Source organism: Thermobia domestica, chromosome 1 (genome assembly GCF_964235325.1).
Source record: "Thermobia domestica chromosome 1, izTheDome1.hap1.1, whole genome shotgun sequence".
NCBI classification, from domain to species: domain Eukaryota; kingdom Metazoa; phylum Arthropoda; class Insecta; order Zygentoma; family Lepismatidae; genus Thermobia; species Thermobia domestica.
The window spans coordinates 247,713,038-247,738,458 of record NC_137454.1 but is presented as its reverse complement, the minus strand read 5'-3'; the positions used below and the strand labels follow the sequence as shown (position 1 = coordinate 247,738,458).

The 25,421-nt window shown below is 36.3% G+C and overlaps 1 protein-coding gene across 1 annotated transcript in view; it reads right to left on the bottom strand.

The window, feature by feature from the left end:
* LOC145667423 (uncharacterized) overlaps positions 1-25,421 on the bottom strand; it is a 136,491-nt gene that overhangs the window by 101,193 nt on the left and 9,877 nt on the right. The gene's annotated exons all lie outside the window — the stretch shown is intronic.

Here is a 25,421-nt window from a genome sequence, read left to right as displayed (position 1 = left end):
GATTGGAACAAGATAAACGGATTTTGTGTTTTGGATATGATGGTCTGAAGTCAGTGCTGACAAGGGAAGTTCGGGACAAAGCACTCGCCTGCAGAGAAACTAAGCATACCTTATGAAGGACCAATTCATGCTGATTTCAACACGTAATAATATTCCTGTACAGCTGAGAACTGTTCGAGATATTCAGATTGGAAGTTTTATGAAAAATGAGTGAATGCATATTTAAACGCGTTAAGTATTTTCTCCCATAGCGAAGCCTGATGTTTTGAACTTGCTACTGCTTGATCACTGGGTCCATTCACAGACAAATTGTTAATTACAAGTTGCATGACGGATGACAAAAGAAGTAATGTTTGAGAAGGTACCAAAGAACTGCTGCACATGGGGATACAACCATTTGATGTGTTTGGATTCCTATCAATCAAAGATTACGGCAGAAGATTTGTACAGAGTATGAAACTTCATCAGGACATTATGATGTACCAACGAAATAATCAAATACAGTTCGTGTCCATACGAATCAGTTCCGATCACCGCAATACATTAGATTGTTTCATTTTGCGTTTCACAAGGCAGGTTACGAACAAATTATAGGCCTATACCTTTTGAATCACTTGTCGAATTTGCTTTCTGCTTTGGTTCTGCGAACTGTTCCCTTGACGGATGCAACGCAATTGCACATATAAAATGTTCATGGTGCAAGGAAGTCTTTTGCCTGTGTCATTTCTTCATAAAACAGATGAACAACAGTGATCAATTTTCATCTCTAACCTATCAATATTGTGAACAATATAATGACTAATTGTATCTAACAAACCCGTTAGTTATTGCAAAACAGTTTTTTTTGTTACTTCCGATAGCTTTCAATTCGTATGTCAATATTCATTGCTAATTATGTTGTACTTAACGTGTTTAAATGTGCATATCCTCATTTTCTCATATAATGCCAAGTTGAATATCTCGAACAGTTCTCAACCGTACAGGAAATTTATTAGCTTGTTGTAATCAGCATAAATTAGGTCTTCAAATGGCATGCTTAGTTTCTCTGCAGGCGAGTGCTTTCTCCCGAACTTCCCTTGTGAGGAACAGCCAGCAGTGTTTTTTTTCTTTTTTTTTAAAATGTAATTTTCAAGAGCTGCTCGAAACAATTTGCGCAGCTGTACCTCCTCATGCTGACAGAGGAAGTTCAAGTGAGAACACATAAATCGTACCAATTTTGTATGTACCGCTCCCTGACAAAACTGAAAGTACATACAGAGACCTGTCTACGTTTGTTAGAAGTTGGTCTGAACAACATGATCCTAAGGTTCATCACGTTTCTTTCATGCTTCTTGACGTCCGGTAATGTTACAGATAGCAACTTCCTCTCAGGCTTGTGGCAGTCAGCACGCCATCGTGACAATCAGCACCTTAATATTGACAATCAGCGCCAGTCGTGGCAATCAGCACCAATAATTGGCTGTGGTAGTCAGCAGCAATGACAATCAGCACCGATCCGTCCCTGGTTACACTGTTAAGAAATTATCCACAGAAATACACGTTTAAAATTCCCTGTTGTTTTATTACAACCGCTTGTATGTATGGAATAAAAATAAATTTCTATTTTACGTAGATAACGATGTAAAACTAATTAATGTAGTGGAAAGCGAAGTTATAAATGTTTAAATAACTCGGCAATGCCCTAGTGAGATCAGAGAAGTTAGGGAGTGTCAGGTCTGGCTTGAGGAACGATTGTAGATAGTACTAGATAGTATTGGCATTATGGCATGCACCCAGCGTCATAAGAACAATTAGGAAGCTACTTGAAAGAAAGTAATAGCGAACTCCGGTTGAGAAAGCCAGCATTAACAACGAGGGGAGTCGAGTACTGAGCACTCATCACCCCCACAGGCATGAGTGCCTCAAACAGACTTTTAAGCCATGATACCCAAAAGGGGATTTTTTTTGTAAACTTTAATTCAATCATAGTATTTAGTGAAGAGCAAATGCAAGACCAAGACCAAGACCGGGGTGGTCTTGGCCTTGGTCTTGCACATCCAGTCTTGGTCTTGGTCTTGCACTGCAACCCTTGGTCTTGGTCTTGGTCTTGCACACCCTGTCTTGGTCTTGGTCTTGGTCTTGCATGCAAGAGTCTTGCAAGTCTTACATTTAAGAAATTTCAAGCTTTTCATAGGTAAATTTTACTATGGATATAAGGGATAATAAACTCTACAATGCGCCAATAGTAACGGAAATACAATGCATGTTTCTAAATGTAATATAGTTTTAAGTTTGTGTAAGTATCATGTTAGTGTACAACATAGCTGATGACCTTTCCTTTTTTAATGGGTGCCCACGCTTCACTACTTGTAAGATATGCCTAAATCACAACGTTTCGTAATCTGTTTATATTTTTAACAGATCCAACACTCCACTGGTTCTCAAACTGGAGAGGCTACCCCTAAGACTCATGAAAGATAAATCAAGACGGCACAGATTATTGAAGTACCAATTGCAAAATTATTTTTACACTCTAAAGGCGTCAGATTTTTCTTTTCAACTACGATTAGCTAATCCTTGTATTAATCAAACTTCCAATTAAATATTGAGATTTTGTTTTACTGATTCCAATATGTACTCTATGGGTCAGAAACATTGACATCACGCAAAAGTGATGAAAGAATTGCAGGATTTCGATACATGCGCGTGGAGAAAAAAGCAGAGAATTAGCTGTGTTGAACGGACAACGAATGAGAAGGTGTTAAAAAATTAGCAGTAGGGAAAAAAAGAAGAATTTTAGATATTGTTAAGAGAAGGAAGAGGAACTGGTTAGGATATTTGCTGAGGAGGAACTGTATTATAAGGGACGTGCTGGAAGGTAGTGTGGAAGGAAAGAGAGGGAGGGAGCGAAGGAGACTAGTTGAAGGAAGGTATTAAAACAGAAAATTGCTACGTCAAGACGAAGAGACTACCTGAGGACCATCGAACATCGAAGCTTCTCAGTTGCAACAAGTAACCTGCCAATAATGGCAGAATAGCTATTATGAAGATCATGATAGCCTATATTTAGCAATATTGACTAAAAAAGAGAGAGAAAAAATTAAAATAATAATTATTATAATCAAACCTCTTAATATTGTAGAATAATTTGAGTGAAAACTGAAAACGATTCAACTGTCTATGCCTTTTGTGTAAATTCAATCTATATAAATACTTTTGACCTGTATTGGAAATACAAAATAACGGCATCAAACTCCAAGTTATTTGAAGTCTCACTTGTGAATATGGATTACTAGCATCAATTACCCACTTCGTTGGGTTAAACCTAAATAATAATAATAATAATAATAATAATAATAATAATAATAATAATAATAATAATAATAATAATAATAATAATAATAATATATTTCGTTAGTTACGTTTTACTATTAGTAAAGCGCTCTCTGACATCGATCATTTTTGATTATTTTTTATATGTCTCTCTCCTTCTCCTCCCCAAGTTCCGGGGCTAAATTTGAATTTAAACGGCATCAAAGTGTCGCTGTTCCTCTCAAAGATCCCCAAAACTAAGGATTCGGCACTAATATCGGTCATTTTCAATAAACTTATATATCTCTTTCACCCCCCTTCCTATGTTGCGAGGTACGACATCGGAAGTCTCATTGTTCATCTCAATGACCTCAAAAACCATGAGTTCGACATTGATAATGGTAATTTTTGATAATTTTATATATATCTTGTTCCTCCCTCAAGTTGCGGTGCTGAATTTGCATTTAAACGGGATCGGAAGTATCGCTGTTCATCTTAGCGACGCCGAAAAGTATGGATTCGACACTAATATTTGGCCATTTTTGATCATTATTATGTATCTCCCTCTCCCCAAGTTACGATGCTGAATTTGGTCGTAAACGGTATCGGAAGTGCCAGTAATCGACTCAGCGAACTGGAAAACTATGGATTCGACAATAATATTCTTCAATTTCGATCATTTTTATATATCTTCTCTTCTCTCCGCCAAGCTACGGGGCTGAACTTGGATTTAAATAGCATCGGAAGTGTCACTGTTTATCTCAGGAACCGCAAAAAGCTATAGACTCTATTTTAATATGAGCCATTTTCGATCATTTTTAAATATCTTTCATTCCCCCTCCCCTAAACTGCACCGTCAAAATGATATGACAAAAAACACCTCAGGTCCGATCCTCATCTATGTTGAAAATGAGATCAAGTTCGGTCGGGTGGTTCAAGAGTTAATAAATTTTATTTATTTTTGTACATTTTCCATCCCCACCTCCTACCGTCAAAGTGATTTCATAGAAAAAACACCCCAAGTCAGAACCTCATCTATGTTGAAAATTTGATCAAGATCGGTCGGGTGTTTCAAAAGTTATTAAGTTTATTTATTATTTTATAACTCCCCCTTCCCCTCCCCTAAGTTTTACTGTTAAAGTGAAATGATGAAAACACTCCTAGGACCAAACCTCATATATATATATATATATATATATATATATATATATATATATATATATACCCCTCCCTTAGGTTCTACCATCAAAGTGAAACAAACCCTAAAAACCTTTTCAGGGCCGAACCTCATACATGTTAAAAATTTGATTGAGATCGGTTCAAGAGTTATTGAGTCACAAACTTAGTCATATTTATTTTTATTTATATTGATTTTTGTACATCTTCCCCTCCTCCTGCTCCCCTACATTGCTCCGTCAAAGTGAACTGACAGAAATCATTCCCCAAGTCAGAACACCCCAACACCCCTTAAAAAACACCCTAACACCTCTTAAAAACACCCAAATCAGAACCTCATCTATGTTAAAAATTTGATCGAGATTGGTCGTTTGGTTCAAAAGTTATTAAGTTTTATTTATTATTTTATAACTCCCCCTTCCCCACCCCTAAGTTTTACTGTTAAAGTGAAATGATGAAAACACTCCTAGGACCAAACCTCATATATGTTGAAAATTTGATCGAGATCGGTCTGGTGGTTCAAGAGATTAGGAGTCCCAAATATAGTCATTTTCAATTTTATAATATAAATTTATTGTTGTTGTATTGCTAACAAGGCTAAATATTAATAAACAATTATTCAATGTATAAGCATCCGCCCATGAAATCAAACTTGCGATTACATGCACTAAGTGTTTGTCAATGTCATGAAAATGTTATTTCGATATCAGTTTTAAGAGTACACATTGAAAATTTCCAACGGATGCTTGAGTCTCGGAGCCAAGGCCATACCCATGTAGTCGACACCTATGGTGTACGGTATTACTGATGTTCGATCTACATTTCTCTTCAGTTTTGGAAGAAGAACACCACTAATATGCTTTGAAATGAAATGAAGTATCTAGTTTAACGTCCCACGATTGTGCACCAAGGCTAAGGGAGATGGTAATGATGAGAAATGACTGAAGAGGTGGAATGAAGAAAGTAGGAGGAAACGAGAAAATACCGAGAAAAACCACGCACACGGTGTTTGTCCACCAAAAAGGCTCAAATGGTGCGAAATGACACCTGTATGGCTTGAAAACGAGTAATATCTACAGAACACGTGAACAAGCAATTCAGAAAACGACAGGGGCAGATCGACTGACACGGATTGCATAAACTACTGGAATACATTCACTTCAGCAGCATTTTTACTGAAGCCAAGTAATCCATTACCTTCTTTTTTACATTCTATAAAAAAATTCAAGTAGTGCCGGTATTTGTGTAAGACTCTTGCGCAAGAGTCTTGGTTTTGCAGGTATAGTCTTGGTCTTGGTCTTGCACCTCTTGGTCTTGGTCTTGGTCTTGCATCGGGATTCCTGGTCTTGGTCTTGCATGCAAGACTCTTGCAAAAACTGCAAGGCCAAGACTCTTGCGCTCAACACTAATAGTATTCAGCATTCTGAGATTTAAACTTTCTGTTGTCGTTACGCAACTGTGCTTTTTTCGTAATTATATAAAAAAATCTAGCAGTTTCGTTTTCCTCCACTATAAACACGAAAGTATACAACAATTTGTAATTTTCATTCTTCACAACATAAAAAAAAAAAAAAACATGCCTATATAATGCATCACGATCGTATGAGCTTGTATAAGAAACGGAAAGTGCAATTCGAACTACGAGAGACATCTGAGTTCAAACCTAAACTTAACTCGATTGAAGACGCAACCGAGATTATAGATAATGAAAGGTGATTGTTTGATTTGAGTCTAGCATTCCCTTCTGCACCGAGAGTATTTGAGAAGTGGTCCTACAACTTAATGTGCAGGTATAGTATTATGGAGAATAAGCTCATCATAGAAGGTCGTGTTATAAAGTGTCAATTAAAGTTGGTCTTGTGAAAGGTAATAAAGCATTTCATATATTTGAAACAATTATTGTAGTCGTAAAATATCTATTTATTTAGATAATGAACGTGATTTTCTTTGTTTAACATGGCAGTCAAAGCAGAATGTAATCTATAGGCTATATGCAAAATAAAAGTGACTACATTTGTGACTTAATAACTCTTGAACAACCCAATCGATGACAATCAAATTTTTAACATAGACGAGTTCCAGCCTGGGATGGTTTTCATTATTTCATTTTAACGGTACAATATAAGGGAGAGGGAGGAGATTCATTTAAAAATGATCGAAAATTACCGATAGTAATGTCGAATCCATAGTTTTTAGTGTCGTTGAAGTGAACAGTGACACTTCCGATGTCCTTTAAATCCAAATTCAGCTCTGCAAATTGGAGGAAGGAATGGGTATATATATATATATATATATATATATATATATATATATATATATATATATATATATATATATATATATATATACACCTTTCGGGTCCTTGTCTTCAAAAGCGAATTGCACTTTGTGGCAACGTCGCAGATAAAGAACCATTGATTACATCTACCAATGCATCAAATAATTACATCGATTCTTGCCAGATGACAGTTAAAGTCAATCATGGGCGTCTCTAGCATGTTAAAATTGGGGGTCGGGGACGACTAGAATGCTAGTAGACCTCAACTAAAGTTATGTGAAAATTATGAGTAAACTGAAATCTACTTTACTAATGACATCCGCTGTTTCTAGCCTTAGCAACACAGTTCATCATAATTTTGTTCCATTACTTTTAGACTACTTGCCGAAAAAAATTATGTTTGTATATAATATGATTATTAGGTAATTTCTTCACCTTGATATTCCTACCGTTGAATTCCTGCTCAGTTTTCTTAAACACATTCGCAGCAGTGTAGTTTCATAGTCCTCATATATTTCGATTCTTTAGCTAACAAAATCTTAACTCTTTGAAAGAAGTCTTACGATGATGCTTGATTTGATTGTGAATTTCGATTTTTTTTAAAATTTTCTTCTGCATTCTTAATGAACTCAAAATGTATATTTCTAAATTCTTTTTGGTCACCTTCGCTTCAATTGTTTTTTCTGTCCTTGTAGATTTCCCTTCTTAATTCGCAGATAAACTTTCTATACATCCTTTCCTCCCCTTATTCAGTCTCCCTTCGTCATGGAAACCAATTGTTGCTGGTTGAGCAATGAAAAACTTATGTGCCTGCAGCAAATACTATTTTGACTAACCAAGAAGCGTAACTTTAAAAATAAATAAATAAATAAAATCCTTCTTTCAAAGTGACATACGTCAGGCGGACATTCTATTCACGTTAACCTAATGTTTAAGAACAGGCATAATTTTAATTTGTTCTGCCTATATTTTTACTTCTTCCACATAGATCTAAATTCTTTCAGCATTGATCCATTTATCTCGTATTCAGAATATTTGGGGGACACGTCCCTCTTTAGACCGCCAGAGACGCCCGTGAAGTCAATAGAGTTGACAGTAGCACCAATTATTATCTTAACAATCGATATAACTGTTTGATGGATTTGTAGAGCGATGCTAATGCTCCAAATTAATATGCGATGTTGCCACATAGTGAAATTTTAATTCCCCATACCACCTGAGGGAGGCCCCGGAGAGCATTCCATCATATAAGATTTTCCCTTTATTTTGACCTGCAGAATAGTGTTCTGTAGTTTGTGGGCGCCATTTTTAGGACACCCGATATGTATATTTATATCTATATATAAAAATAACCGATAGTAGTGTCGAATTCATAATTTTCGGGATCGCTGAGACGAACAGTGACACTTCCGATGCTGTTTAAATCTTCTAAGTCCAGCTCCCATTAGTGCTCTTAAAGGGGATGGTGACTTAAAAATAATTGAAAATGATAGATATTATTGTCGAATTCATAGTTGATGGGTGACAGTATTTTTGCCCTATATGTCCAAAATGAAACTTACTCTCCCCGAGAAAAGAACGGGCATTCTGATAGCGAACAATAAATGAGAAATTGTAAAATTTTAATTTCCTATCATTCAAATACATTCTTGGTGCTATCTACTGTGTTATCTGGTAGGATATTGAATAACTCTGATTCAGCAGGAAGGAAATTAACTATAGTATTGAAGTTGACTGTGAAGAGTTTCTCTGCATAGCAAGTACTGAGGCTATATGATAAGATCTGTTATGTAAAGTGAATGTGGATCACTATTCGAGTTTTATCCAATGCTTGATATACACCCTAATGATTGAACCCGCGAACACGCAAAAAAGCACGAGTTTTGGCCACCTAGCTACGAATGGATATGCTACACAACAATTCAAATTGAATAATATAAGCAAAAAATTATACTACTTACACATTTTTTTTTATTTTATACTATTTACTTTGAGACGAGATCGGGACTGAGACCACTTTTGTCAAACGAGACGAAACCGGAACTGCAGCCTCGTTTATATACCATCCCTACCCGAACTCCTTCAAATTCGACGAGCTGTAAAGAGCTTCAGTTTTAAAAAAAAATATCTATAATTTAATTTAGAAAGTTTTAATGATTTTTATGATCAATTTTATATCAATTTGCGATCATTATTAGCGAATCATTCATATAGGTATTGCGAGTAATCAATAAATCACCATAAATCATCACCAGGACTGTTGTTCACACAGGCGGTGTCAGATACAACTATATGTAAAATGTGAATGGCTGATGCCATGAATGATAAGAATGGTACCATATTTTATTAAGCTTATTTCTATGTGCCAGATAAGAAGGAAAGACAACCATATCTTTGAAGTTTTTTAAGGTACACAGACAGTAGAGCCTACAAACAATGAAAGCAAATATTATCTACTCTAAATGCACTAGCTCATTCGTAACACTTGAGCAAGTGACAAGAGAGTGTTGCTTTTTTATAATAAGAAAAAAGAAAAGAAAAAGAATGAAAAAACAACTGACATAGTTTTCTTGAAACATTCATCGTAAAGGGAAATTCAAAGGATTTAAGAACACAAAAGAAACATTTAACTTGATGATAGAACATCTATTTCACTCCCGTCAGTAACAAAAATGCAGATGTTTAAAATGTTTGTTCTATTTTCATGTATTGAACCAACAACTTGCCACATGGAAGGAGTCCCCCCCCCCTTCCGCATTATGAAACCTTTTGCTGTGATTTAGCTTTTTCCGTTTCCCGACTATCCACTACCGATTTTTTCACACAACTGGATACTTGAGATGCAGTTTACAGAGGGCACATGGATCACAAGCACTTTGGAAAGAGACACCTGTGAAAAAGGGGGGAAAGGGTCATCGGGTTAATGATCTCTAAAGGGTATCGCAGTGACTAAGTGCTAAAGGTATAACATCTGATGATATTCGTCGTTTGTTCAATGGCAGGAAGTTTCATGTGAATTTTATAGTGTACAACGCGGTGTTTGAGCTTTATTCTACCTTTCTTTGGCGTTTTCATTACATGAGTTCCTCCATTATAATTCACTGTACATCATTGTTGTTCTTCATCTCAATGGGAGTAAAACGAAGATGTCGAGGACTCATGCTTGGTTTAGAGATTAGAACGCTTGCCTTCGGCGCGCGTAGCCCTAGGTTCGATTCCCACTGTGATACGGAAAAAGTGGTTCTGATTCCACAATAATAAGTAGGTTCACGTCTCCTTCAGCCACCACGGCGTAAGAGTGGGACGTTAAACTCAAACAAACTAAAAACAAAAATAGGTTAAGCTTTCATTTCATGTCGAGTTTTCTTTAATTATGAGTTTTATTTTTAAAAGTAGTGTACTTAACCCGTAGTTTCAAACACAACTTACGAGTAACGAGTAAGTTCTGTGTTTAATTCTATGTCTAAAATCCGTCGATCGAGTTTTTCATTGTTGCAATGTTTTGAAATATTTTCCATAAAACTTATTCTACCCGTGCGAATAGCGGGCATCATAGGCACCGACTTTGGGGGGGACAGGACACTTTTGCCCCCCCCCCCCAATATTTAAAGGTGGGGTCCTCGTTCCCCGAATATAATCCAGTTTAGAAAAAAGTAACAAAGAGGAGAAAGAGTTTCTGTCGTAAACTTTGTCGTACATTTAATTCAATATTAGAAACAGCCTTCTTATTCGATACAAAACGCCACTTTCAAAGTTGTGTTTAATAGAGCACTGAAGCTTCAACCAACGCTATCGCAGCACTGATATGACAAGGGACGATCAATGTGGTGCGCAAACTTGCAGTGAAGTTCCCAAATTTTGAACTTGAATTTGTTTTAGGCAAATTTTATTTAGGTTTTGAAATTCGCAGCGGAACGGATGGAGCGGACCGAGATCCTGTGGGGGAGGGACTTTCATCCAGCACCTGATAGAAAACGTCTGAATATGATGATATATTTATTCATTGTTTGCCCCCCCCCCGATCGGCGCAAATCCGTCTTCAACATTGAGCGGGAGGGGTAATATATATATATGTTTAAAATATTTATGAAATTCAAAAACAATGTTGTGGTGGAGGATCAGGGGAGCAGAGTTGTCTTCAGTGGCGTATAGGGTGCTATCGGGCTCAAGATCGCCCCGTAATAAATATGTTAGTTTTTCACATTCCACTTAGAACAATAATCAATAATCCTTCCTAGCATTTCTAAGAATTTCATTGACTTTCCATTTTCTTATGCTCTTTGTTCAGAAATAATACTGTATTTGCCAAATTTCATATAATGTAAGAATTGCGTCCTCTTTTTCTTTCTTTTGTCCTTTCTAATTTTCTGTTTCTTTTTCTTGATGTTACTATCTTTGGTTTCGCCTATCATACTTTATCGACCGTTGTTAGTTGTGATTCAAATCGGCCGTCATCAGTAACATCTAAACTAAGAGGAGTTGATAAGCGAAACTGGTGTTCGACACCAACTTGAGCGGATATCAACATGACGGAACTTTAGTTATTATAACAAAGGAAAAATTATATTGTTTTGTTATTTTAAAAAGAAGGAACTGTTTGGATTAAAGAAAATCAAAACGGGGGAATAATTAACCTGGAAGATTAGGTAGGCCAAGAGTATACTTCGTTTTTCTTCTATGGATATCATAAAAGGTGAGATTCACTCCTAAGTTTTTGTATTACACCACATAGGATTTATTGGTCTACAATTCTTGCCATTGAAATTTCAATTCATGCATAAATTAAAATACATTTAATTCTCAAACTCAGGTGGGCAATTGCCACTTCCTTCCCTGTGTTGGGCGTAGCCCCTCGAAACAAAATCCTAAAGGCCCCACTGGTTGTCTGCAACATTGCGAGGTGGGCAGATTTGAGACTTATTCTAGGGAAGGGGGATGAAATCCATATTACGGTAAAGAGCCGCAGTGATTCAGTGGTAGACCGTTCACCTCTGGTGCATCGGGTCCCGGGTTCAAACCCTGCTCCCGCGGCGTGCACTTTGTAGTGGACAAACACCATGTGCGTGGGTTTATTCGGGGTTCTCCCGTTTCCTCCCACTTTCTTCGTTCCACCATTTCATTCATTTCTCATTATCACAGTCTCCTTTAGCACAGCCAGCATAACCATGAGACATAAAGTCTAAGATTTTCATATTACGGTAGATGAACCTGATTTCTGAGGTGAACATGTTGTAGAGTATATTATATATTAGGCAATGTAGATGAAGTAGTAGTAGTACATATCCGTATTATAAATCACTGCCGTGAACGCATTCTGAAATCTTAATACATGAATATTTATAATTGGTATGTTTCCAATTAGGCATCAACAATGATCCACGTTAAAATTTTGGACACTTGTTTTATAATAATATAATAATGACTTCCCAAAAACTATGAAGAAAGAAAATTATGTATGACGCAACAATACTCTTATTTGAGGAAAATGATGATAATCTCAATAGTATTACAGGAATCGTTACAGAAATCTGACATGTGTCATATACACTTCAGTTAACAGTTGTAACCTTAAGATTACGGAGAAAAATATTCCAGCAATTAAATTATTTTCTTTACTTACGAAGCATGAGTAGATGCCTAGTCTGATACTACAAATAGATGAAATGCGCGTTTACTGAAAAGACGGGTTCTACTGACGTAGGGTAGTCTATAAACTCTTCGTGTGCTAGGGCCTAGGAGAGAGGAGGAGATAAGATTTGACATCAGGTTACGTCACGCACAGTCGCACACCTTCATTTTCATTAAAAATGGAAAAGCCAAAAGAAATCAATTTCATCTCACTTTCCTTTGAGGCAATCGGACCCAAATCAACACACTTATCTGCAAAAAGCACTTTTCAAATCGGATTATTGGGGGAGCCTCCAGTTCCAATGTTGGGGGACATGTCTCCCAATTTCCCCGGGATTTTTACCCGTACCTACAGCTGAGACAATTTTCCAGAATGAGGAGAGGGACATATTTTCCTCTGGCATTTATTGCAATTTGTGCCCAAGTAGCGGATGTGGAATTAATACATATTGATGAAACTACTAAACGCACTACAGCATGAAGTTCAGTTTGAACTATTACAGATACGATTCTTTCTACCGGTAAAAGCTAAGAGAAATAAATTCCATCATACATTCCTTTATGGCAGACGGACACAAATCATAACACTTATCCCAAAAAGCACTTTTCACGTCAGATTATTGGGGGGACTGTTCCCCAGGTCCAAGATTGGGGGACATGTCCCTATCATCCTCCCGGGATTTGCGCCAGTGGCCCCCGGAATATTTTCTTCAAGTCGGCGCCTATGAGTGTTACATTCCGTTATTTTCATCTTTTTATTAAGTCTTCTGGGGCATGATGTGTGTATGTTTGGTATAAGTTATTATTAATATATGTATAACATGAATTATGATATTATTCTTAACACTCCTAAAGGCAATATTTAGATGCATGTAGCAAATTCCTTAGTGTGTCGAATTTTCAACAGCTTCTCTCTCCCTACTATGTTCTAAAAATATGGGTATATTTTACAGGTTTTAAAATATATCACCGATAAAAGCGTCAACCAGAATAGCTATAGCGCAAATACCATTGCAATCAGTACAATACTTTCCAACTTACAAAGGTGTATACACAATTTTGAATCAACCTTTTATCTTATCGGTGTCATTATGAGGTTTCACTGTATATTATTATTAATATTATTATTTTATATCATTCTTTTTTCACGACGTAGCATTCATATATCACATAGCTGGAAAACTGGGATTATAATTCTGTAGTTGATGAGACCATGTAATACATTCGTTTAATGTATCTTTAATGTCTTTATTACTGATCTTGAACAATAAAGCACATTTTACTTATTTTTGCATAAAGCGTGATATTTGATATGCTTCTTAGTAGATATAGCAAATGTGTTCCTCAGGGATATTGCTATTTCAAGAATTTCAAACCAAAGTATTCTTAAATCAATACTTTGTATTTTTCTGTAAACATAAAGTATGTAACTGAATTAAATTATGTACCGCTGTATTTCTAGTTTTCTTGTATTGCTGATAAAACATTCTAGTCTTGGATTTGTGTGCTGTAATATGCATCTCTATTACAGTACACAAATGGCATGTCTGTTACAGCATAAATATTCATGAGCCAAGTGAGTTTATATCATAAGTTTTGTAAAAGGAGCTTAAATTCTTCCCAGATTCCATATGCAATAAATAAACTCTTTCTTGTAATCTTTGGTGACTTTGCCATTCCACCCTCGATATTCATATCTCCCTCACGTAAGAAATCCATCTGGCTATTCGAGGCCGCGGTGGCTCAGTGTTAGAGTGTTCACCTTTGGTGTATGGGGTCCCGGGTTCAAACCCTGCTCCCACCAAGTGAACTTTGTGGTGGACAAACACCGTGTGCGTGGGTTTCCTCGTGAATCTCCCGTTTCCTCCCACTTTCCTCATTCTGCCATTTCATTTATTTCTCATCATCACCCTCTCCTTTAGCCTAGCCGAAATAACCTTGGGACGTAAGATTTCATTTCATTTTCCGGCTGGCTATTGGCCTTCTAATCTCCTATTTCCTCGCTAATAATACTTCTGTGTAATTGGCAATCGCGGAAAATAAACTTCCACAGATTCTAAACATTTCATCTCAGTCTCTACTGCGAAGGCACGGAAAATTCTGGAGTGCTAGATGTTAATAGAACGACGTCATAATTCTATCTTTTTAATCGATTATTAAATTTGGAAGTGGTAAAAACAAAGTAATATGGAAATCAAAGAATCGGAACAAAACTCTCCCAAAAGACAGAATCTACTGCCATGATGGCTTGTAGTTAGGGATGGACATGGCGAGTCAAATCCAGTGTAGTTTGAAGTACACTGGATGGGCGAATATATGAGGGAGAAAGGATCACACGCAAGCATTTTCTTTGTTCAAGGGAAGGATACAAGGAGGAGTTCGGACCTTCAGCACCGAGGTCACATTCGCCCTTTAGGTTGGGCTAGGATCAAGAAAGAAAGCGGCTCTAGCCTAAAAGAGTAACTATCATCCCAGCATTCACCTGGAGGGACTGAATAAATCAGGAAACCCCTCAGTCAGGATGTCCTATCGGAGCATGGGCTCTTCCCAACCTCGACCTACTAAATAACGCTTGGCAGGCATAGTGATCTCTACTCCACTGGCTGAGTGATTACACACGACTTCAATATTCATGGCAGTGCCGTTACTACTCACAAACAAGAGGAAGGGGCAAATACAAAACAAAATTAAATTAAAACAGGGTGAATTTTACTATACATATGTTTATTAAAACGTTGTATAGAAAAGAAATATTTGTCTACTGAGCAATGAGCATTACTATTTAAATAGAGGTGACCTAATAGATTAACCCTTTTGGGATCTTGTGTTTTTGGGCTATTTTTTAGACTTTCAGTCAAGCAGCTACTGCATCGTCTCTATTTATGCTAGGATCATGGTTCATACCTCATTCTCTTCAGAATAGAGCTGGCTTTGAAATGGTACCACTTGCATGCTCATACCATATACCAGAAGCAGGAAAAAATGTCAAAGTGAAAATTTCGGAGGGAATTTCTTTTTCTCGAACTTTGGCCCCCCCTGGACCCCTCCCTGTGTGAATGTAGCCATCTAAAAATCTGAGAAATAGTACTTGGTATACTGAATGTGTGTGCCAAATTTCAAGTTTCTATCTTGAATACCAAGGACGAGAGAAATTTTATCAGAAATTCCCACCATGCCCCAAATTACCGTAAAACACCATGATCTTAGGTAAAAAATTTCCTGAGACATCCCTAATTACCCTAAGGTCATGTTTCGCCCATCATTCTCTTCAGAATAGAACTGCCTTTCAGGCAATACCATTCACTTGTCCCCATCATGTATCTAAGGCGGGAAAATCCCGTGAAAGGGATATTTTGGTAAAAAATTCCCTTTTTCAAGGTTTAGCCCCTCTGTACCCCTTGTTTTAACGCAGAAATCTGATGAAAAAATATCGTAGATACTACTCGGTGGACTGAATGTTTGTGCACAATTTGAATCTTCTACGTGCAAAAATAAGCCCGCAAAAAATAATACCGAAAATGTCCAAAATTCCCCTATACAGAAGTATATTTTGGTAAAAATTCCCTGACACTTCCCTAATTACCCTAGGGCCATGTGTCGCACATCATTCTCTTCAGAATAGAACTGCCTTTCAGGCGGTACCATTCACTTGTCTCCATCATGTATCTAAGGCGGGAAAATGAGGAAAAATGAAATTTTTGGGTAAAAATGTCCATTTTTTCAATTTTTTGACCCTCTGGATCCCCCCTGTTTTAACGCAGAAATCTGAAAAAAAATCTGGTAAATACTACTCGGTGGACTGCATGTTTGTGCAAAATTTCAATCTTCTACGCGCAAAAATAAGCCCGCCAAAAATACTTTACATAACCCCCCCAAAAAGTATTACACGAAAATATAAATTTTAGACTTATGACGTAATCACCTCCTATGTCTCGACGCAGGAAGGTGTGAAACCATCCGTAATGTCTTCTACAATGCCTCTGGACTTGAAAAAAAAAAAACGGACGAAAAAACTCAAATAGGAGAGTTATAACGCAATGCACCATGAAACACCCCGTATGGTACAAAAGTTACCATAAGATCCCCAAAGGGTTAAAAAATTTGTCTTCAGAACAACAACTGGTAGTTAAATGTTAACTCGTACTGTTCTCCAGCGTTGTATAAAGGGAAAATGTCTGCCTATTAAAGGGTTTATTCGTTTCACAATAAATGAAATTTCAACGTTGAATCAACGTATGTATTACTAAGGTTGGTGGTGGCGCCAGTGCCGTGAACATTGAAGTGGGATGTGATCCTTCATCCTTCATATGCTCGTCTCTTACATCTTTCATCTTTCGTGGTTCAGAACACTTCAAACTACCCCGTCTTTCTTTCACTTTGTCCATTAATGGCGCGGCGTGGTAACGCTACATTATTCTTTAATTGAGCGTTACACTACTGTAGAGCTCAGATGTTTGGTACAATTTGAAATATTGCAACATTTTAGACCGAAAGCCTATACTTTCCAGTAACATTGCTCTCTTATGTCTCATCACTTTTTCGTATCTTTAATCGCTATCTAGATGGCCTGTGCAACCAGACTTATGGGGCACCGTTTATTTATACAGTACGCTCACATCCTATATGATATACTGTGTATACGGGGATAATGTGTGCAGATGGACGTTTGTTGTTCATGAAAGTAATCATACTTCAGATGTTTTTAATAATATTGAAAACAAATCTTTCACAAAGCCTGTAACACATTGTTGGAAATCCCTGAGAAATTGAATCGTTGCAGAATGTTAAGCAGCAAGCAGGGGTGCAGCTGCACTGCAACAGAAAAAAAATACTTATTCCTTGTCCACTTTGTTGAAATATTTTCTTAAAGAAATGTAGCGTTCAGAAAACAATGCTCTGAATAAGTAAATTTCTCCACACACAAAAAAAAAAAAAAAAAAAACGGGAACAGTAAATGAAAAATTGAAGTTGGGGTGCACATGCATTCAATTGGTGCTACTAGGTTTAAAATGAATGGAAATAAAAGTTTTATATAATTTCAAACTTAGTTTTAAATTCTATATAAGAAGTGCTCTCAAGGTACTCGTATTAGTAACCCCTGAATCAAAAGGCCAGCCTAAAAAAATAACTATATGCATGTGAGGAAAATGGATGAGAATAAAGTGTAACAGTTTCAAAAGTTTCAATTCTGTAAAAATGCTCCAAAGAACCCTGTCATAGTGTTTCTGAGGTCAACTTGAAAATTTTAAGTGATAACTGTTACAAAAAGTAGTTTTTTCTAATTCTCGAAGTTATAAAAGTTACTTCGGATTCTGAGGGAGAAGCCCCGAGAGGAGATTTGGGGACGAAACCCACATGCGTAGAAACATGGAATATGAGGGCCTATCCCTATGCTTGGTTCGTCGATGTCCGGGTCAGGGATCCTTGCGGCGGATTATCAGGGTTTTACGGTAATAGATTTTCACACTATTCTTCCGAGTTCATCCGGAGGTTAGTAAGCACTGTGTTAGTTTTTTCTCGAATTATTGGGAAAGAATCCTATGTACAAAATTTTAGCTTGATTTTGCTACAGGCAGCGATGTTCATGAGACGATAATTGAGATTGTCTCGTGTTGTCTCAGGGTAATGTAGTCTCGTCTCGTTTTCGGGATGTGACGAGATATGAGAATTGCCCTTTCTCTGGAGCAACACCAAAATTATTCTACATTACTGCTTACTTTTTCATAGCTTTCGTTTTCGAAACAAAGAAATCTATGATCTCTAAATGAGCTAAAAGGAGCCTCACGGGTGAACGAAGTATCAAACTCGATTCGACTCGAAAATCGACCTAAAAACTGTGACTAGAATACAGAAAATTTCTCTGGCTCGGCTGAAAACTCGACTCGTGCCCATTCCTACTTGTAGTAATCTGACAGTCTTCTAAGGCTATTCGTGGTATTTCTCGTGCCTTAACCGGCCTTTGGGGCCGCGATTGTGCACCATTTTGTGTAAAAGTAAACAAATCACTATTTTGGCAGAATATTCTTAAATATTCACGAATATAACCAGAACTAGGAATTCAGAATACATGTGTGTGTGGTTTTGTTCGGAAAGTATTTCCGTGCTGAGGATAATGACGTATAATACACGACCCACATGACTACCAGCAAATCAATTTGTAGTTGAAACTATATTTTCGGAATGTGCATTTTCAGTTCTCCGAGAAGTATTGAAACCCTTGTCCAAATTGTTCGAAATTTCAGTTTTCCTGAAATTATTTGTCTTTCTTCAAGAGAGTAACGCATAAATAGGTGATTATATTACGATAATTATCGAACGATCTATGGACCCTCGAAAACGGACATTTTTCTTGTAAATATACGCTGATAGAAGAATTCTTAAGGGAATATTACACATGGCTTTACGCTTCTTTTTAAGTCCAATTCCACTTTTGAACTCTTAAGTAACAAGATAATTTGGCCGTAGAAATAACAATGGAAATGAAGATAGTTTCGAAAGTAAACTGTGTAATTTGAATTTTCTTATCTTGTGTTCCATTCTATTGTTTTTATATCTGCTCCTTTAAAAAATTATAAATGGGTAACGATAAAAGTCTATATTATGAGAATTCAACTAGACAATAATACATTATAATTCATTTTAGAAACAAAGTCAATCTCAAAAGTCGAGATGTGACTACGTGAGATAACTTAGTGCCGCAACGTAGAATAGTGGTCAAAGTACTTGTTCCAGTTTCTATTCTCGGTAGCATACTAAGCCGTGAATGAAGAACAGACAAAACGGACCATATCTTTACAGAAACATTATATTATGTAGCTTCGTTTATGAACAAGAACGTCAGATTGCACCTAATAAAATAATCGAAAATTTATTTGTTATACTTTGCGCAATTTTATCACTACAAGACGCTATATACACAGGAATACTTCCTTGTTACTTACCACCTAAGTAAAAATCGACCGTACTCACCAGCTCGTTTCATTGATTGGCATATTCTTTGCATACCCTGTTATAATGGCAGACAAATGAGTTGTAAAGCAATAAATCACCTCTAGTTTTGACGTGTCAGTACCTCACTAATATTCTTTTCCTCTTGGGAATTCACTTTACCTGTAATTTCAACTTATACACGATATACCATAACAAGTAAGCGGAAATGATGTGTTTGTTACGATTTTCAGTAATATTTTTGTTAATTTTTTATTTTCAAAATTTAATACCTACCATGTTCCATATTTAGTCAATTATAAACACACAATAATCTTTGAGTTGCTTCGTGTAAATAGACAGAAGACATACTAGCTTAGAGTAAGCGAAAACTTGCATTGACGCAATGTAGTGTCCATAAATCATGTCTATTTACTGTATAATTGCAGTATCTTTTCTTTTTCACAGAGAGAATGAAAATACTGTAAAGCATATCGAGAATGTAGATTAGATTTTATAACCAGCGCGAGCCAAAACTATATTTGTAACAAGTTTTGGCTATTTTTGTCTCATGATAGCTAGCTACCTCAGCCTTTTAAAACGGGAGTAATAACAGTGTATTGAAAAATAGTAGAAAACGTTGTTTCATTTAGTCGTCCGTTTTAGACCCCTTGTATATTTTAGTTCATTCCAAGATGGGTCTAAACGCGCCGGAAACGATCGGAAGAGGCCCCTTGGATATGTCGCGTATCTATCTACCTCTGGTTACAATTAACAAATCGCTACAGCAAACCAAGTGCAGTACTTTGGCTCAATAATATGTGGGCAACACGTAGACTTCCAATACTATTTATCGTTTATTTCTTTCGAAATAGAGATTTGATAACTCATAATTCAAGTGTTTTCCAATTGTCTCAAAACACGAAATCAACACTGTAATAGTCAAAATAATTTAAATTGTGAAAGAAATAAGTCATAAATATTATAATGTCACAATATGTATTTTTGGATTTTTCTCCCTAATTTTCTCTTATAGGGGCGAAAATGGGAAGTTTCGAGTTTTCTACCTTCACCTGTACTATAAATCATACATATGAGGCATATGTTTAGTTGTTATATACAGGAAGTTGCCTATGGATTTTGAAGAAAAATATCACAATTGAAATGACAATGTGTAATTTCAAAAATGGCCCCTAGTTTACTCTTTTTGAGGGGAAATTTCGAGTTTTCGAATTTTTATTATTTACTTGTGTCACAAAAGCTATATATTTGCCAAATTTTAAGTTCCGATATTTACAGCAAATATTCTATAAGCTTTGATGAATGAACAAGTGAGTCATATCCCAAATATATAAGGTTTTCAGGACCCTGTTATTTGTAAATGAATTTGAAATGGAACTTCGAATTTTCAAGGCTGTCGGCTGGTGCAGTTTAGAATAGTAAATTCTCATTGTATCATCTTCAAGAAAAGATAAATTTGCACATGTGCAGAATAATCCCTGAGTTGCTCCTCGTAACTAGACGCACAGCATGCACCCGCTGAAAGTAAGCGAAAACTTGGATTGAAGCACTGTTGAGCAACTAAATCATGGTTATTTACAGTATTATTGTAGCGGCTATTGTTCTCCACAGCACATTGAGAATGTAGATTATAGTTTATAATCGGCGCGAGCCAAAAGCCATATTTGTAACAAGTTGCTGCTATTTTTGTTTCATGTTATCTAGCTACTTCAGCCTTCTAAAACGGGAATAATAAAACGAACAGTGTATTCTTTTATCTAGTCGTCCATTTTAGACCCCTTGCATACTTTAGTTCATTCCAAGATGGGTCTAAAAGCGCCGAAAACGTCGCGAATAGACCCTTGAATATGAGGCGTTTCTATCTATCTGAACTTACAACAAATGGCTACAGCGAATCAAATGGCATACTTTGACTCAATAGTGTGTGGGCAGCGCGTTGACTTCCAATAGTATTTATTGTTTTTTTTTTTTTCGAAACAAAGATTTGATAGCTCATAATGTAAGGGTTTCCCAATTGCCTTAAAACACGAGAGCAACACCGTAATAGTCATAATAAATTAAACTGTGAAGGAAAGAAATCTTGAAGAATGAATTACGAGAAGATAACTTACAGCTTAGAAGCTGAAACAGAACAATCTTATATAGAAAAATGGTCACGTGATGAAAAAGCAGTTGGAGACAGAAATATTTTTGTACTGTTAATATATTAAAGTATTAGCAGAGAGTGGTGGGTCTGGTGTAACCAAACATACTAAACATAAGTACATCAACATATTGTAATATAGTAATCAAAAATGGAAAATTTTCATCATGAGTTTAAAATACTTTTGTATCTGTATGTACATAAAACCATTTGCTAACTTTTATTTTTAACAGAATGCTTGGTTACAGGATTTTTCTATTGCAAATCAGTAAAGATTACCGATGCTCGACCAGTAAATACACATCCTGCTTTGACCTCTACTGTTACACATATTTGTGGGCAAGTAAACCTCAGTATGATGAAGCCATAGTTACTCTGTTATTGTATACGTAAAATCTCTAATTATATAGCTTTATACTCTGCAGTTTTCACATACATTTTTGAACAAGTTAGAATTGCTCTTTCTAATTGTGTACTATTAGTCTACTAATCTCGACTGTGTCCAGCAGAATACTTCCTTACAAGTACACATACATGCACAGATGCATCACTTTCTAGTAGCAGAACCCTGGCAGGACTGGATTAAATCATTTGGAAATCCGGGGCTAGAAAAAAATAGTGACCCCTGTAGACTTTGCTTAATATATTTCTGTGAAAGTGCAATAGGAAAGTTAAGAGAATAATATTTTTGGTCATATTTTATCTTATGATGATTGTATCTTGTATGATTCGTTTTAGACAGCCAGTTGAGGCTTTGATCAAATTGGGGGGCCCCATCCGCCTTTAGGCTCAGGGCTACAGCCCCTTAAGCCCTCCTTAATACGGCCTTGATCCGTGGGTAGGAAATGAAATGAAATCCTTGAGTTTTATGTCCCACGGTTATGCCGGATAGGCTAAAGGAGACGGTGATGGTGAGAAATGAATGAAATGGTGAAATGAAGAAATTGGGAGGAAATAGGAAAATCCTGAGGAAACCGACGTACACGGTGTTTGTCCACCACAAAGTTCATTTGGCGTGACCTGGGATCGAACCAGGAACCCCAAGCACCAGAGGTGAACGCTCTACCACTAAGCCAATGCGTCCACTAATCCCTGGGTAGGTTTAACAATATTTTTATTTAATTATGCTATATCAATTCCTGTTGTTCATAGAACTTTCGTGTGGCCTTAAACTTAAAGTAATTTAACAATAATTGAATTTTAAAAAATGCAAAATAACTATAGAAGAATATACTCAAAACACAAACTGCACAAAACATAAATTTAGATGAGAAATTAGAGTAAATACTGGCATATTAAGAAACATTAGATATTTATAAAGTTGGAAAATTAACTGCATTAAAAATCTTTACTTTGCATTGGAATGATCATATTTTTTTAATAATATAAACAATAACACACAGTGGCGTATTTAGAACGGTCTTCCGGGCTTAAGCCCTCGGAAATCTTACTTACTATAGTAAAGTAAATGAAATATCTTGCAAAATTTTCACATTTACAGGCAAAGCCGCCCCCCGAAAGTTAGCAAAGCCCCTCCCGAAACGAAATCTTAAATACGCCACTGATAACACATATTGCAATTCTCCACTCATTCAATCTAATGATTGTAATCCTTCTCTCCTTGAATTATAGAATCTGTAAATCCGAGAATGTTAACACAAATAAAAAGCTAGTTGTTATTAATGATCCTATTAGCTATGGTGATTACTGAGGGAGTAATCAAAATTCGTATTACATAATTGTCAATTAAAGAAATACTCATTTTGGAACAGGTTGGCCCCTTTTGTAAGTGCGCATTCATGGTATGTCTTCCACATATAAGGGCACGGGTTCAATGAGATAACATATATCTTTCATGTTTAACTTAAACCAAACATACTAGTGGCCCTTCGTTATTTGATATACATTTAGGCTTTATGTCTAACTTACCATCCATCCAACTAGAAGCTTCCAAATATCTAATTCTTAATTGGGTTGTAGCCAGGGAAGTGTGGGGTAAATGACAAAGTATAAATAAATCATTATGTGTACCTCTAAGAAGCCTGCGGTGATTGGAGCGCGGTGACTAGAAACTGTTTGCCACTAGATGGATTTAAAATACTTTTTCCCAAGTTAATTTTTTTCCTTACCAAAAGCGTAAGAGTAGTGAACTTTGAATGCATACTACAGGTATCTCTTTACTGTTTCATAAGTTGAGACTAATCTAATTTGCTTCCGTGTATCCCGATTTTTTATTTATTTATTTATTTTTTTTAGTTCTTGCGAAAGCTGGTAGATCAATTTTCAAGATGTAATATATACACTTTCAATTTTTTCCCAAACTTTTCGCTGGTCTAGTAATTAACACGCGCCCTTGGTTCATTAGATCATGGGTTCGATTCGTGATGAAAGAGTACCTAAATTTTAAAGTGTTATGGTCGTTCACATTCCATATTTCACTGTAGATCCACGTCTTATATAGCCTTGGTGCATAAAAGAGATGCTAAACTTCAATAATCATCATAGTCTTTCCCCCACATACTTGTAACCAGTTTGAGTTTTATAAAAGTTGAAACACATTTAGTTTGCAACATCATACTTGAAAAAGGACTTTGACCACATTTCGTGAAAATAGTGGAGCTTCCAAAATGATCTTTTCTACGGAGGCTACTGAATCCTCCCACACTTGATAATAAATAAAACGGGAGAACCCAGAGAAAACTGATGCACATGGTGTTTTTCTATCCCAAATCTGACTTGGCACTAGCCACCATCGAACCAGGAAACGCCACCATAAGCGGTCTACCACTTTATCAATAAGATATTTATAAACTATACCGAAAAGATGTCCCAAATTGTAAGCGATACATCAAGTGTTTAATGTTTTACGTTTCTATTTTAATGTTTTTGTGTATTTATCTTTTTATTTATTAAGTATTCCGAATTATTTGGAATTAAGATGTGTTTTGTTTACTTGGATGACTGTACTTTTAGTGATCTTGGTATAATGGTAGAGTCGGAAACTAGTATAATATTTCTCATTTAAAAAAAAAAAAAAACAAATGAGATGGAAGAAATACAATGGATATATGTAGTTTGATACTATAATGCTACCACAAGCTCTTATGCCATGATTATTGCTATTCTCGTTGCTATAGTGGTTAGCACTCACGACTTTGGTACGTGGGGTCCCGAGTTTGATTCCCGGTTGAAAAAGAACACCCGGTTGAGTTCGGATTCCACCTCAAACTTTAGATTTAAGTGTCTAATAGCCTTACTGCTGAAAAGAAACACTAAACTTCAAATCACTATCAGATAAGCATAATTTATAAAGTTTCAGTAAACACTTCAAAAAAGTATGTTGGTAGCACTGATCGTCCTACTTAGACCCATCCGTCCCATTTAAACCCCTATCGTCCGGCTTAGACCCATTTTTGGTCCTCAATAGACCCATTCGTCCCGCATAGACCCCTTGTGTATTTTCGTGCATTGCAAAAGGGGTCTAAACTGAACGAAAACGTCCGGAATAAACCCATTGCAGCTATCTATCTATCTATCTATCTATCTATCTATCTAATTTCTGCTGAACAGAATAACAGGCTAAGTCAAAGGTCTAGGGGAGTTATTCAATTCAGTTGATGCATTTAGAACGTTTTTGTATTCAAGCGAATTATATTGTATATTGCTGCAAAGGAAAATTTTAATGAAAAAAAATATTCAGCTATAATTCATTCTTTGACCTTAGTCGCAAAGAAGAGAAATCAAAGTTAGTCGCCTCTCAAACATTTAATAATATCATTGGACTCTTTCGCTCGCCTTTTAAAGTGGGTGCAGAATATTTCTTTTAGCTGTTTGATTTTGGTACAGTTTTTATATGTAATATCACAATATTATAACACTACACAACGACGTCATTTCAGAATTTACTTTGAAGGGAGTCAAGACTGCGAAATAAGCATAGTTTCACGTTTTTCATTA